The sequence below is a fragment of the Dysidea avara genome, chromosome 9 (genome assembly GCF_963678975.1).
Source record: "Dysidea avara chromosome 9, odDysAvar1.4, whole genome shotgun sequence".
NCBI classification, from domain to species: domain Eukaryota; kingdom Metazoa; phylum Porifera; class Demospongiae; order Dictyoceratida; family Dysideidae; genus Dysidea; species Dysidea avara.
Window position 1 is genome coordinate 6,446,403 of NC_089280.1, and position 6,000 is coordinate 6,452,402.

The following is a 6,000-nucleotide window of genomic DNA, read 5'->3' on the forward strand; positions in this document are numbered from 1 at the left end:
TGTACTGTGTAGCATTAATATTTATTATTAGGGACCTGCCGATTATGTTAGCATAATTTTGAGCATAATAGGTACCTAAAAGCATTGAGCATAATGCCAGCATAATAGGTTAAATATTTGTACGATAGTGTAAACTCTTGCTGGGAAAATGACAATTGCAAAATAAGATGGATATACTCTAATAGAGCAGTCAGTAACTCTAATAGAACAATCATCAAACTGACTGTTCTATTAGAGTATATCGATCTTGTCTCTTACATGCAGGCATGCAGCAAGAATTTATTATTTGTGTTCCAGCCACTCATTTTTTTCTTTCTATATAGTGTTAAACTAGTAGCAAAGCATATGAACTAAGGCATGAACATTGAGCATAATCGAGCATAATAGGTAAATATTGAGCATTAATTTAAGCATAATAGGTGAATTTTTTGAGCAGTGCAGCATAGCATAATAGGTAAAATTATCAGCATAATCAGCAGGTCCCTATTTATTATGCATATGTGTGTGTGCATGTGTAATGTACTGTAGCCTACCTATACACACATGTAGGCTCACTTATCTCGTTCATAAAAAGGATAAGCTTGATCACTGATGTAAGTTCCAGGGGAGACCACAGTTTTCTCCTGCAGTGTAGCCTTCTCCATCACATCGTGTAGGTACTGTAGAAACAGGAGTACACACCATAAAACTTTCAGTAGCCACCCACACTATGAATAGGAATACATATATACATGGAATCCTTGCAGTACACTAATCCCTATAAACACTGTAATCAACTAGGATGACCTTCACACATACCTGTACAAACATATGACACTCAGTTACTGTAGTAGCCCTACGTGGAATTTAAAAAAATCGATGCACTAAAATTTTCTCCAATTTCCTTCTTCTATAGCTCATTTAAATTGCCATGCACTACTTTTCCAACAAAATCTGAGGTATCTATTTGCCATGCACTACTTTTCCAACAAAATCTGAGGTATCTATTATGTGTCATGAGATATGTCTTTTATTGCATTTTGCAATACAAAATTTGTTACACCAGGTTGGTTGGGTCATTGTGGTGCCAAAATTTCCATGAATTAGATCATTGTGCTCATAGAGGGTTGCTCTACACATATCACACCTGAAAAGTTACCAGACACAAAGTAGGCTGTACACAATAATTAATTTTACAGAAACATATTGCACATACTTCTTAGCTGTCATTTTAGCCATGAGCAAACAGTTTGTACAATGATTGTTTTACAGTATACAGTCAAACCTCTCTAATGCGACGCTCAATGGGAGCCATAGATTTTGCTGAATAAAGGAGGTTGTTGGATTATCAAGTCACCTCTGTAATCCGACATTATACAATATGTCAGATTATGCAGTAAATAACAGGTAAAACAGATCACACAATGTTTTAAACATGAATTAATTTTAGAATTTGTAAGTATTACAGCTTTTTTCTATTACTGTCAACCAATTAAATACTTTGGTTGCTTAAAAATTATTTTCTGTGATTATTCTAATGCCGCTATTATTCTCTGTCAGATTACAAAGGTCAAAAACAATGCATTTCCAAGTCTAGAGAATCACAGTTTGTGTCGGATTATGGGGTACAGAGTTGTCAGATTACAGAGGTTGTTTTCTATACAAAAATGTTGGTAAATGACATTTCAGTCGGATTCTGGATTATGCAGGTGTTGGATTAGAGAGGTTCGACTGAATATACAATTACTGTTTTACAGAGGACACCTGCATAACCTGGACACTTAGTTGAGGCCCCAAAGTACCAGCTTTTACATGTAAACTGACCTGGAAAATCAGGACATCTTAATAATCAGGACATTTTTGGTTGATCCCAAGGTGTCTTTAATACACAGGTTCCACTGTAATGAATTTATATTTCATTTTGAATATCAGGACACCCTCCTATCTCACATAGCTAGACCAACTTTTTCAGGGGAAGTTCCACTGCTTGGTGCAAATTGGCAAAGCCATTATCTTCTTACTGTTTAGGTTCTGAGACTATTATACTTTAAAATGTGGCACAGTGTTTGCTTGAACACAACAGGATACAAAACAAGCATGTTGCTCAATAGCAAAAGGCTTAGTCAGTCTGGCTATGCGAGATTTGTTGGACTCCTGAACATACATACAAACTAAATTATCTGTACATAATACTTGATACATCACTCTTAACCTACACTTCGGATGGTGGTGGTCTATCAAAGCGTCGTACCAATGATGGTGACCGGCTATACAATATGACACAGTGGGAGATACAAAATGACACAGCGAGACATACAATATTATGACACAGTGAGACACATAATATGACACAGTGGGACTAACACGTGCAAAAGCAGTGATGTCATGCTTAGAGGTGTGTCCAGAATGAGTGCGACTATTCAAACTGGACCACACCCATTTTTCTCCCTACAAAGATAAAGTGGTCTAGCCAGGTGAGACTAGTACATAAAGTATAACATGCTTAAGTAATCTGTAAAGGACAATACAAACATATCATAGATCCTTTACACTCTAAGGATCTATGAACATATCCACTCACCAAGAGGAATGTAGTAGTGAAGGTAGTATTCACAGCGGAATCAACACTAATAACTAACTAGTTACTGTCTGTCCAGTTTGCCACATAACTGTAGGAATTTGCGCGGTGGTCTAGGACGATGAGCTCTTCCAGAGTATCAAATCACGTGATTCGTAAGTGTTCGAATTTATAAGCAACACTAGTTTTACAACCGGATGCGGTTAGACCTCTTTTGCCGAGAGCTCAGACTAGCAGTGTGTGAAGTCTAGCGCAGTTCTTTTCATCCGAGTTTTTATCGATGATACTTTGTTTCATTGCGCACTGTTCTGTCGGGTCGGAGGCACTTTTATGTGAGCACCGCCTCCAGAGGTGAGTCAGTGTAGCTATTAATGTTCACTTCTTATTGCCGTGGTGTACTAAATATTAATCTTTTAGGTGTTAGCTAGACGCGCGTAGTTGTATCGCTCTCAAGACTAGGTCAAGGCGTCGTGCTCCACTAGTATCACGGTAAGCGTACATGAATTGTGCGTGTGGTTCATTAAAGTTTCTGTTTATGTAGTTTTGTCTTTAGGTACAAAAGCACATTTAAAAGGTTTGTTAGTTTACTTGTTGTCTATACTGTTTTACGGGCTGATGATTCAATGCAGGTATTGTATGGAAGTTGCTTTGGCGGCATAGTTTGCTGCATCATGCACTGACATAATAATAGCTTGGTAAGCAGTAGTGCTTCTTTCTTGCCAGCTTTAATTTTTCTTTTCAATGATAGTGGCAATGGAACTGCTGCTGCTTATTATGATTGCACAGCATTTCAATAGTTACAGGTATGTCTGTTGTCGTATTACTGACTAACTATTTTAAAGTATTCATTTTGTAGGGCTGAATTGTAGAATCACATGCTACTGATACTTCATTGTGTAGATGCCAGGCACATGATCATGATTGAGTTAACTGTGTTTATGCAGTGAACAGGTATAATAGCTTTTCATAGTTGTCTATTGGAGAATACACCTTTTTCTATTGTAGAACAGTGTGTGGAGTTTAGGAGATGTGAACTAGGAAGAAGAATTATGTCCACACATGTACATCTGGTGAATTTATCAGCTTCGTTTCATTGGTAAGGCCACAAAAAGCATTTGAATCATTGTTAAGTGATTTCTTTTGTCTGTAGACGTCGTTTGATGATGAGACCTATATAGAAGAAGAATGATGTACCTGCTACTTTTATCAAAGTGAACACTACTGGACACATTTCATGTTGTTTACTCAATGTTGTACAATTTTAAATTTTTTAATATGAAACCTCTAATCTTATAATAGTAAAGATATTCACATCAGATATACTACATTGAGTTACACCACAATTATACATTGGTGAGTATATCAAATATGTATTTCTTACATATGCACATATTATACTTATGTAAACAGAGGTTATACATGTGGTTAACCAGTAGTGTATAAGTCAATTATACTCATATATTATACATAGTAGTGTAAATGGTATCTATACACAGGTACAACCATGGTGTATAACAGATGTGCCACACATGTGTATCCTTGGTGTATATCATAATAATACATCAGTTATACACCTATGTATTTCAAATGTTTTGCATGGTGATGGTAGGTTAATGGTAAAATTTTAATAACGACAATTCAGGTGAATTTGGTGCCGCTTGGTCAATTGGCACAAATTCACCTGAATTGTCGTTATTAAAATTTTACCATTAACCTACCATCACAGCCATTTCTTGACCGCCACCTTGGATTTCACATCTTTTTTCACCATAGCCTTTTCAAGGGCCGCACTCCTTTTTTTACAGCTTGGCTGTTTTTGATTAGATTTCACTTCTTTTTATATTTGTATACCCCAAAGCCAGCCTATGGCCAGCTTTGGGGCTTTTTAACCTATATATTTTTCTTTACCACAGGAAAAAGAAAAAGATGAAGCAGATTTTATAAATACTTTAACTTATTCTGATTTTATCAGTAAATGTACAAATTATATATATAATGCATATATCAAGAGTTCATAATATAAAAAGAGAGCATATATTTATTACATGTCAATTAATCCCCACAGGATAATTTGCAGCTGATCTCTCTACTGGGTGACTTGAAATGTAGCTGAACTCTCTACAGGGTGATCTGCTTGTATGTAGATGAACTCTTTACAGGATTCTCTCTACAGGGTGACTTGACTCTAGCTGAACTCTCTGCAGGGTTATCTGAGAACGCTACAGTTGAAGTCTTTATATGGGTCTCTTCCTTTGCATCACAATAGCAAGAAAAACAAAATTAGCCAGTTACTCTAATTTAAAGATTATCACAAACAAAATTTCTTGAGGGCACACAGGCGACTAAGTGAACATGTGTAGGTGACTACGTTAACATGTCAGGTGACTAAGTGAGTTCGTAAACTATACGTTAATTTTAAAAAGATGTGTGTAAATGCTGCAGTGACCAGTATATGTTGTCATACCCTATGGCTACTTCTTTCTAATTGGAGCCATCAAACACAGAATGGAACAATTTGTATTGATTCACCAAACACTTCACACTACTCACAATACATCACATGTAATTGATTCTGAATCAGGTGTTGGAAGTATGGCAACACCAATAAGTGAACACGTTTACTTTTCCTATTCTCTCCCTTGGTCTCACCGATGTTGGCAACATGTAATAAAGTAATGTAGCACTTTAAAAGTGTTCTATGTAGCTCATTTGATCTGGTCTGACCCATTCCTTATTGGTAACCCTTGAAAGTTTGTAGCCTAGTGCATCTTAATAATATTTAAACAAAATTCCTTGTATTTATTCAGGGTGCTAACATAGTAGACAACAGTTGCGGCCCTAACAGTTAAGCAGCTGACAACACTGATATAAAATGTAGCCATGCATGTTCAGTACTATAACATTCAGAAATAGGCAAAAACCTACTATAAGTTCATGTACAACTTACTAGAGAAGGCAGGTGAAGGTTGCGATATGAATTTCCTATATAGCATGGCATCTTTCGCGAGGCTCCCATCTTTATAAACTGTACTAGCATTTCTCTTCCTTGTTTGCTAGTAGAACACTAATTGATAAACAAACGTGGCTTGTTCCACACGCTAGTTCATGTAACAAAACATCGCGCGATAATTAGCATTTCAGGTGAGCCTTCAAACAAACAGCCAGCAATTCCAGACAAAACAAAACCAACCCCAAGTGTCAAATAAATTCCTTACTATACATAGGGTCCGCAATCCGAAAAATCAACTTTTACAAATCAATCCCCCTACCATTGTGGGATGTTCATTGTAGTATCCCATTGCTTGATCCACCATGAAACCGGAGGCACGATTGTTGTCTTCACAGAAATATCATTTTCAGTATCTCACAAGATGCAAGATTTATTTTTAAAATTTCGTGCTCCACACAAAGGACCGGATGAAACTTGCTACTTAGCCAAATCG

The 6,000-nt window shown here is 36.6% G+C and overlaps 1 long non-coding RNA gene across 1 annotated transcript; it reads left to right on the forward strand.

Moving 5' to 3' along the window:
- Positions 1 to 2,317: 2,317 nt before the first annotated feature.
- Positions 2,318 to 3,860, forward strand: LOC136265786 (uncharacterized). Its single transcript, XR_010705735.1, has 8 exons — positions 2,318 to 2,908; positions 2,975 to 3,046; positions 3,099 to 3,131; positions 3,187 to 3,252; positions 3,306 to 3,360; positions 3,414 to 3,508; positions 3,563 to 3,653; positions 3,708 to 3,860. It is a non-coding gene; the product is annotated as an uncharacterized lncRNA (long non-coding RNA).
- The last annotated feature ends 2,140 nt before the right edge of the window (positions 3,861 to 6,000 follow it).